The sequence below is a fragment of the Ursus americanus genome, chromosome 2 (assembly GCF_024610735.1).
Source record: "Ursus americanus isolate L20-20 chromosome 2, mUrsAme1.1.p, whole genome shotgun sequence".
Taxonomy (NCBI): domain Eukaryota; kingdom Metazoa; phylum Chordata; class Mammalia; order Carnivora; family Ursidae; genus Ursus; species Ursus americanus.
In genome coordinates, this window is record NC_142128.1 from 47,341,170 (window position 1) to 47,351,574 (window position 10,405).

Below are 10,405 nucleotides of genomic sequence, written 5' to 3' on the forward strand. Positions count from 1 at the left end.
AAATTCTTTCTAAAGCTCCATTCGAATTTGCCTCATGTGATCGATATCCTCACTTTTATGTCATCTGTTCCACATCTTGTGTTGTGTTTTAAAAGACTTTTCTCACTCAATGATCTAATCCCCTAAATCCTGTCTTTAACTATCTATGTAGCCTTCTTCTTCCCTTTTTGAACTATTAATCTCCAATTTCTTTGAAGTTGATTTGTTATGAATATAAAATCCTTGCATAGCTCTCTGAAGATATTTACATTTCTTCTAATGAGGGCTTCGTCTTGTTTTATTTATTCTGCCTCTTCAAGTATTTAGTCCCTCAACGTGGGGAACTTTTTTCCTCTTTAATGGCTTTAGTTTCTTCAAGTGTTTTGTAATAGCTGATTGCTCATTTTCGTACTCGGTACTTCCTGTTTCATTGGAGGGAGGCGTCCTTCCTTCCTGAATAGCATGAGATGGATTTTTCACAAACAGGGAGGGTCCTTTGACTTGACTAAGGGGTGCGGATGACAGCTGGATGGACAATAGCAACAAATATCTACCTCACTATCCGATTATCTTCTAATGATTCTATCATTTGCCCCCAAATCATTTGATTTTGTACTTTTCGTTCCAAAAGACCCTATGCTCCTTTCTACCTTCTCAGCGTTGTTCATGATCGTTCTCCCACATAAAGGGCCATTATTCTTTCTTTCTACTTGTGAAAATTCTTTTCCTTCCTGCTGTCAAGATGTTTATCAAATCATGTGTTTCTCATAGACTTTTGAAACACATAGAAAATAAGAAATATTCCAGTGAATGAAGCATACCAAATGTAAGGAATAAGCAAGACACATTGCTTTGGGGGAAGTGGCTGTTAAAAAAAATCCAGTCTGTACTTGCTAAAGTGAAGCAAGGAAATTCAGTCCTTAAATCTTTAAAAATCGATTTTTCCTCAAATATCATTCCACAAAATTGGAAGTAAAGGGCTCAAAGGTGAGGAGAAGGGAGGGAGGGAGACGGAGCACACATCGTTAACACACAAAGTAAAATTGTACAAACTTAAACGGTTTATTGTAGACTAGGGTCATAGTCCAGGACACCAAATGCTCGTGCAAGAAATTCACCATTCGGAAGGAGCTGGAAGATTTGTACTGCTGCCTGGGGATCAATGAGGAGTAATTCACTGCCTTGGAATAATTCCCCTTCCCACTCCGAATCCTGGTTTCTGCACCAGGCCTCCACGGGGAGGGCTGCTCATTCCACCACCCGGCCAACCTCCAGGGCCTCCAGATCCCCACAGGTGGTTATCTCGAGAGTCTCCTTCCCCGGGGGCATCCCGAGTTTTCTTTTCCATATTCAGATGGACCTCACCTCTGAACACAATGGGCCTGTTGCTAAGGGGCTCAGAATCATCAAACACAACAAACCCCAGACTGGGTAATTTCCTGCCACTGTTAGTGCAGAGCTCTACCACATTCCCATAACTTTGAAAAAAATCTTTAAGCTTCAATTTGTCCACTTCATGGGGCAGGTTGGTGACCATCAGGGCGTCTCGCGGTTTTTGGGGGTTCAACATCACCTTGCTCATCAACCTCATGGATGGGTCTAGGTCCCCTCTGGGGAGGAATATTTATTCGTTGTTCTTTTTTTTTTTTTTTTAAAGATTTTTTATTTATTCATTGGACAGAGATAGAGACAGCCAGCGAGAGGGGGAACACAAGCAGGGGAAGTGAGAGAGGAAGAAGCAGGCTCATAGCGGAGGAGCCTGATGTGGGGCTCGATCCCAGAATGCCGGGATCACGCCCTGAGCCGAAGGCAGACGCTTAACCGCTGCGCCACCCAGGCGCCCCTTATTCGTTGTTCTTGTACTCTTTGATCCTTCTGAGCCCTTGGCAGGGTACTTGAACAGCATGAGGTGGTATCCCAGTAACTGGAACAGCCCCACTGGGTGGAAGGTCACCAATGCCCAAGAAAATGTCCTCAAGTCTTCCTGTGTGGTCTGAGCTACGTCCGTAGGTGCTGGGAAAAAACTCTTCTGTGTATCCTCAGGAGCAGTTTCTCCTAATACTGGCTCAGACTTTCCCTCTTGGATTTCAGACCCAGGTTCTTGCTCTGGTTCTGATTCAGCAACAGGTTCCTTTACACGTTCTTCCAAGTCATTGCTGACAGTCTGATCATAGAAAGTTCCAGAAGCATCAGGTACCAATTCAGGTGTCTGCTGTCTTTCTTCAGGTTCCTCTGCCTCTTCCTCAGATTCCTCCTGAGGCTCGGTGACAAAGCCACCAAAGACCTCATCTTGGTATCTGAAGATAGATACTGTGAACGTAGAACTTATTTGCAACAGAGCCCTTAGGATCAAGGACAAATGCCTGCATGAATCTCTCAAATCCTGGTTATTAGAGAGCAGCCCAGTCACCTGGACCATCACATCATCATTCAGAGTGGCATGAGCATCAACGGGGCGAATCTTAGTGTGGCAATTGGTACAATTTTTGTGACGTCACTTTCCTGCGCATTTCTTTCTGTCCTGCATCTGCTGGCTTTCCATTTGAATCCCACCCCCCATGGACATAAGAAGAGTTCTTTCCATAAAATCTGTGAGGCATGTCTGGGGCCTGGTTCAGCAGCGTGTAATACTTCCTCACACGTTCCCGCCCCGCTGGCAGGGGACGAGGCTTCTCGATAACCATTGCTTTGGTCAATTCAAGCCGCTCAGCTGAGCGGGAACAGAGCAAACTTTGCTCTACAGCACGGCAGGAGGCAACATCCCCTCCTGCAACCGTGTCCACCTCTAATTGTGAAAATTCCATACAAACTTCGGGCCCAATACAAGACTCATCTCTTAAAAAAAAATTCCTAACTATTTTATCTCTTCTAGTTACTATAGCTCTTTTGGTGAATGGTGGTTACAAATGTGACTTCAAGGTTATTTCAAATATAATAATTGCTACCATTCGGGGGGCTTCTGCTATATGCTAAGCCCTATAGTGAATATGTCATGTATATGACATGATTTAATCCTTATGTGATGGGGTGGGTGTTATTTTTCTGTTTTGCAGAAGAAGGAACTACCTTTTGGAGCAGGACATCATCCAGCTCAGAGATCCCTGGACCAAATCTGGATGGTCACTCAAAGCTGCTTGCCCATTCCACACGGCTGCAGTTCCTTCTGCCCAACCCATGTCCCTGAGCCCCCTACATGTGGAATCTGCCAGGATTCTAAATCCAAAGATGGATTTAACTGTCAGCCTGGCAATCTCAAGATTTAGAGAAAATGAAAAGAGCTTTTTCCCCCTACTTACAAATGAGATCAAAGATACCTAAGTTAAGAGGGCAAATTATCTGAGGTTTTCATACCTTGTTGGAAAGAGAACTGGTACCAGCATCCTAACTCTGGGTCTGGAGCTCTTCGGCAGTCCTCCTCCTCATCAGTATGACTTTCTCCTTTGGCTGGCAAGAATATTGTTGAGCAAGTTAATGTTCAGAACACATGAGTTTAAAGGAATTTTTCACCTCAGCCAAGATTTCTTTAGACTGAACATCTGAATGTGGAGCTCAGGAAAAAGCACAAGGAGAGATGGTTGGCTTCGGTTCATTTCCAGTGAGTCAAAAGTGCTATAAAAAATAGAAGGATAGGGATAATTGTGCTGTGCACGTCAGAGGTAAAGCCAGAGGACGCACAGGACAGTATGACATTGTCTAGTTAGTTAGCTGGTCCTGCAGGCACCTCACGACCCTCCCTCATGGCAAGGGGCTTTATGTGCTGCCGTCTACAAGCCACAACAAGGGCCCGATGCCGAACCAGATGCCATTTCTTCCACACCACGTCTTCCTAGTGAACTAGATTCCTAGGTTAATCTGAGAATGTTGACAAAAAATAGAACTATAAAGAAAAAAATCAGTACACACAAAATGCTACCAATTACAGTATTCATAGAATGTTTTCTAGTGTACCAGAACACTTGCATATATTTTCAAATTTATTCTTCCCAACTGTGTGATGTAAGAGTTATTATATTATATTGGAATATCTATTGTATTGGGTTCATTCCACCATGATGGAGTTGAAACATTTGATGTACCTCACTTTAGCTTATCCAGTTGGAAATTGGCAGGATTGGGATTGAAACCCAATTCCAACTTGCATCCCTTCCTCAACACACACACACACACACACACGCACACACATGCACACACACACACACACACACACACACTCAAACCACTGTTTCTGTCAATGTTTAACCTAGGACTATCTCTAGGAAAAATGATAAAAAAATTTATTGGATACTTCAACCAATATTAATTAAATTCCAGTGTGTGCTATGTACTGTTTGAGATACTTAGGATGAAACAGTGAACAAAAGCAACAGAAACGTCTGCCTCTTGAAACTTACATTCTAGTGGGTCGAGGTAGATGATAAAGATGAATGGAGTAGATAAGAAAATTATAAAGTATGCTAGGAGACAGTAAGTGCTACGGCATAAAAGAAGAGGCAGATCAGGACTAAGGGAATTAGGATCATGAGGGCGGGGCAGATGACTATAGTAAAGAGGATGGTCAGGCGGGGAGATGTCAAGGAGACAATGTCTCCTTGACATTGATGCCAAGGTTTGAAGGATGTGAATATCTGGGGAAATAGTCTTCCAGGAAACTGCCAGAGCATAGATGCTAACGTGTGAAAATGCCAGACATGTTTGAAGAACAGGAAGGTGGCCGGATGGGAGTACAGAGAGAGACAGTAGTAAAAGGTGAGGTCATGGGTAATGGGGACACGTGGAGCCTCATAGATCATTGTATTATGAGGACTTTGATAGTCTTCTGAGTAAGGTGGCGAGCCAGGTGAGGGTTTGAGTAGAGACATGACAGGGTATGATTTATATTTGGAGGATTATTTGTGCTGTTCTGTTGGGAATAAATTTAGGGGGAGAGTGGGAGCAGGAAGACCAGTGAGGAGGCTGTGCGGTGTGTTCATTCGCTGGGGATGCTGTAGCAGCTGCTGTAAACTGGCCGGCTTAACACAACAGTATTTTATTCCCTCACAGGTCAGGAGACTAGAGGTCGAAAATCAACCTATTGACTGGACCATGTTCCCTTCGAAGCCTCTAGGGTAGGATCCTTCCTGTGTCTTCCAGCTTCTGGTAGCTCCAGGTCCTTGGCTTGTGGCAGCATGACACCATCTCTGCCTCTTTCTTCACATGGCTGTCCTCTCTGTGTGTCTCCAGGTCACCTTCCCTCTGGGTGTGTCTGTCTAGTCAGATCGAATTAAGCTCCCTCCTAAATGACTTTTTTTTCTTAACTTGATCACACCTACAATGACCCTATTTCCAAATAAAGTTACATTCGGAGGTACTGGGGGTTAGGACTTCACCTTTTTTGTGTGTGTCGGGGGTGCAATTCAACCTGTAACATGCAGTCATCTGGGGAAGAAATGGTGGAGCTTAGAATAGGGTGGTATCAGGGGGACTGGTGGGCAGTGGTTAGATTCTGGGTGCATTTTGAAGGTAGAAGCCACAGAAACGGGGGCTAGATCAGATGTGAAGTATGTGAGAAAAGCCAAAGATGGCTCCTGGAAATCTTGCTGAGCAGCTGGAAGAATAAGGCTATCTGAGAGTGAAACATGTTTTTGGAGGAATGTGGATATTAGAATTTTAGTTTTTGATACGTTGAGTTTGGGATATTTACTTAGAAAAACGAAGAGATGTTGAGTGGAAGTTGAATATATGGGTCTAAACTTCAGACGAGAGATCGAGGCTGAGGGTAGAAAGGTTTAAATTTGCCAGTCTTCAGCAAACAGAAGAAATTTAAAGCCGAGTGAGTGATTGAGGTCACCCAGGAAGTGAACGTCACTAGAAAAGATGACCCCGGTCAGAGCCTTGGGCCACTCCCACATGGAGATGTGGGTAGAAGAGGAAGAACCCACGAGAGACAGAGGAAGAGGAGCCAGCGAGACAGGAGGAAACAAGACAGTGGGCATCCTGAGAGCCTGGTGAAGAGAGTGCAGCCAAGGATGGGAGCGCTCAGCTGTGATCAAGGCTGCAGGTAGTTGAGGTGAGACAAAGACTGAGAATTGATCATTAGGTCTGGACGGAGAGAAGTTTTCATGACCTTGACAAGAACTGCTGGGGAGTGGGGGTGAGGAAAGCCTTTTCAGAATCGGTTCAAGGGAGAATGGAAAGAGAGGCTTTGGAGACAGCAAGTTTAGACAATGTTTTGGGGGACCGGGATGGTAGCATGTAAGGACAGCGGAATCAAGGTGGGTTTTCTTCTCCTTGTTTACAGGTCAGAAACACAAACACATGTTTGTGTATTGATGGCAATGACTAGGGGAAGTTGATCTCACCTCCTTTCTGATTGTCTCTCTGCTCTCCTGACACTTCCACATCCCCTCACCCTCATGCATCCCTGGTCCTATTGGTATCTCTTAGGCTCACTGTCCTGGAGGAAGGTCCCATGGTTTGGACAACATCCCCCCTTCTTTTTTTGGTTTCGGTTTCTTCTGTCTCTCTAAAATAGCATCGTTATATGGGAGCAACCTTAAGTGTCCACTGGTCAATGGATGGATATAGAAGATGTGATATATAGATAGATAGATAGATAGATAGATAGATAGATAGATAGATAGAGAGAATGTCATATATCATATGTATATCATATATACATACATATATGCCAGAGAGGAGGGAGGTGGGGGGATAGGAGAAATAGGTGAAGGAAATGAAGAGGTACAAAATTTCAGTTATATAATAAATTAAGGCACAGGAATGAAAAGTACAGCGTAGGGAATATAGTCAATGGTATCATAATAGCGTTATATGGTGGCAGATGGTGGCTCCACTTGTGCTGAGCATTGCATAATGTGTAGAATCATCAAGTCACCATGTTGCGCACCTGAAACTAACATAACATTATATGTCAACTATACGTCACCTAAAAATAAAAAGTAAGAAAAAAAGAAAAGGACAAAATTAATACAGGAACAGAGGGAAAAAAATCATAAGAAACTATTTTGTTCAATTTTATGAAAATAAACTTGAAACCTTGGATTAAATGAGGAATAAAATAAAATGAAATATCATCATTAGATGATTTCTCTGCCTACCTCAAAGTGTTCAGGGAATGACTGACATCAAATCATGAAGATGACAGTGTTTTGCACACTTGGAAACCCTACACATATGATTTAAAAAAAAAAATCTATCCAAAGCATCCAGTGTCTACATCAGACAGGAGTTCCCTCCTCGCACCCCCATGGCCTTTGTCTTAGTCAGGTCTTCCATTGCTCCCACCTAGTCTACTTAAGCAGGTGAGTTTCCAATTGGCCATCCTTGGCCCAGATGCCTCCTTCTACCCCATTCCCGCACTACCATCAGAATCCCCTTTCCAAGATGTAAAGCTGACCCAGGCCTTCTCCTGTTCAATACCTTTTGTTGGCTGGAGCTGTTCCAAAGTACCTGTTGTCCTTCAAATAGGTACTTTTGCACCTCTGTGTCTCTGTTCATAGGTTTTCTCTGGACTGCTTTTCCCTTCTTCTGTGCCTGGAATGAGTTCGTCTTCATGCTTCAGTACCAAATTCAAGTGACCCCTTATCCATGAAGACTTTTCTGACTCCTCCACCCAACTCCAGGCAGAATTGATTGCTCTTGCCTCTGGACTTCCAAAGATTTTATAAACTACATTCTAATATATGTTTTTCAAGTATCTATCTGGTTTTCCCTCCAATGGTGCCATTTATGAAGATGGAGACTATGATTGAAGCTTTTCGCTTTCACACCAGCCAGTACACTTCCTGGCACACAATAGGATTTAACAAAGCGTGTCATGTGGATGCTTCTCGTAGCCTGCCTTGGCCCTGTACAGTGCACCCATCTCACCAGGCTGGTAGCTATTATGAAGACTTTTCTTCTGCTCACTGAGTGCTAATTCCCTGGAAGGATTAGTACATGTAAGATCCTTCTCTGCTAACAGAGACATCCCTACCACCACCATTCTGGCTTCTCATGTTGTACCCGCATTGTGAAAACATGCGAGGGTCACTGCTGTCCTTGGGTCCGTGGAGAGACCTTTTTCAAAAGTCACAAAGACCAGAGACAGAATGCCAGTGACTCATGTGAAGGTAAGAAAGACATTTTTGGTGGGAGTAGCCTGCCTGCCCCTTCACAGGTGAGCAGAGACTCACCCTTTCTGCAATTAAGAAACAGGTTTTCTTTGTCCTTGACATGGTCAGCAAATGAGCTTCAGAGCTCAGATAGCAAGATATGTAGAGCTTCTGCCTGTTAGTGAAGATACAATTTCCAAATGCAGTTCATAGCTTGAGTGATTTTCACTGCTCAGACCTTCTTCCATTCCAGATGACGGGGCTGACTGCGCTGGGTGACCTTTAAGCCAACCCTGCTAATTAACAAGAAGCCATAGACCAAACAACCGAAACGGAAATACTTCAGACCCCTAGAATGTCCACTATCCTCAGAAAGTCTAAAATTAGGCCTTATGTTTGTGTATTTGATTTATCATAGATCCCTGGTGCCCCTGGTCATTCAGCCACTGTCCGTGCAATTCCTGTGACCCAGGAGGAATAAGGCCAAGGGAGACGCACATCTGACGGCACAAAAGAGTTTGGGAGGCTGAAGACTAATGTGATCTTTCCATCAAGACTGCATTAGGCTCTGGTCCAGTCACCGTTGTTTCAAAGTATTTTTAGCTGGGGAATTTGGAAGTTGTTAGCATCTATTTATCTTTATAAATGGAAATTTCTTATGCTGCATTCTCTCTTCTATCTGGAGCCTGCATCACTGAATTCTTTCATGCAAGAAAAGGCCAGTGTGTATTGTAACAGGGAGCACTGGATGGGAAGCAAGGGGTCTGGGTTTGAGAACTAATTCCGCCTCTTTCTAATAAATGATTGTGAACAAGTTACTTAAATGCTATGAACTTCCATCTCCTCTTCTGTTAAGTAGCTATAGCTATGCCTGCCCATTGCAAAGATTTGTGCTTCTCTGTTTGTGGGCTGTGCTCTGCTGCTCTCAGGAAGCGTGGTGAGTAAGAAGCCATGGGCCTTTCCTGGTGGGGTATCCTCAGTCCATAGGAGGCAGCGCAGGCTCAGGGCTTACTGTGCCCATCCAGGAAAGAAGCTTGAGTCACTGATCAGAGACGCCTCCCAGGGAAGTTCATCCATATTTCTAAATAGCAATCATTCTGCCTCCCAATTCACTCATGGGTGCTTGAAAGTGGAATGAGTCAACCAACACCATTTCCTATGATGTTCTCTGTCTTTGGAGGAGTCAACATTATTTTGTTTATGAAGAGATCCTTGTCCTTGAGGATCAGTAAGGAGGCGAGATACAGATAGCTACAACCCATGAAATGGGGAGGTCATGAAGCTGCAGCGCAGACTGAGAGCAGAAGCCAAGGAGCAAGGAGTCATTGGAAAGCATTCATGAAAGAGGTAGGTTTGAGGTCAAGTTTGAAAGAAGACACCATTACAACTCATAAGCTCTTTGATCTTGGGCAAGTTACTCAACCTCTTACGGTTGACAAACCATAAGAGACTCTTAATCATAGGAAATGAACTGAGGGTTCCCGGAAGGTTAGGGAGGCGGGGAGATGGGGTAACTGGGTGACAGACATTAAGGAGGGCACATGATGATGTAATGAGCACTGGGTGTTATATAAGACTGACCTCTACCTTTGAAACCAATAATAAATAAATAAATAAATATATATATATATATATATATATATATAATTGAATTTAATGTATTTAATATAATTTAATTTATATATATAATTGAATTTAAATTAAAAAATAAATGATAAAAAAGTTACTCAGCCTCTCTGAGCATTGATTTCTTCATACAAAAAATTCAGATATGAATATATTCTGATCAGGGTTATGAGGTTTAATGTAATGTTAATAAAATACTTGATAACGTTGTAATAAAAGAAACAACAGCTACAAATTAAATAGATAATATAAATAAAATTACAAATAAATATTAAATTAGTAAGTAAACATAAGTAATGGGAACTGTTATTTTTAGCAGCAAACCACTTCAGTGACGTGCACTCACTGGGTACCAGTCTGCAGGCTGGGCAGGCACTGGGTGCCTTGGTGATCAATCTATAGAGAATGGAGCCCCAGCTATTGGCTGAAGTGGAGAAACAGGGAAAAATGAAGTCTAGCTTAATCTTGTGAGCAGGATAGCTCAGCCAGGACCTAATAGCAAGGACCGACAGAAGACCACTTTTAGGGAAGGGCTGGTATGGCGGGTGGGAAGACGTGAGCCATGGGCAGCCCTGCTAGCCCAGGTCTAAACGTCTGCTGCTGGGGTTTAGTGGAGGATGGACAGGTGGGGCACAGCTGCCTGCCTTGCTCTAAGCATCATGGTGCCTCCTTTTTGGTGAGGAGCAAAGGGGACCCAACTGAAGAGA

The 10,405-nt window shown here is 43.4% G+C and overlaps 1 protein-coding gene and 1 pseudogene across 6 annotated transcripts in view; one reads left to right on the plus strand and one right to left on the minus strand.

Annotated features, from left to right (window-relative positions):
* The window catches only part of HSD17B7 (hydroxysteroid 17-beta dehydrogenase 7), a 144,604-nt gene extending 134,938 nt beyond the window's left edge, over positions 1-9,666 (plus strand). For all 6 annotated transcript variants that reach the window (XR_015721758.1, XR_006781834.2, XR_006781833.2 and 3 more), the window contains 3 exons: positions 2,206-2,456; positions 3,033-6,025; positions 8,491-9,666. The gene's annotated coding sequence lies outside the window, so the exon portion shown is untranslated. The remainder of the gene's footprint in view (positions 1-2,205; positions 2,457-3,032; positions 6,026-8,490) is intronic.
* LOC123800152 (ras GTPase-activating protein-binding protein 1-like) lies at positions 1,154-2,663 on the minus strand (annotated as a pseudogene).
* Positions 9,667-10,405: the final 739 nt, after the last annotated feature.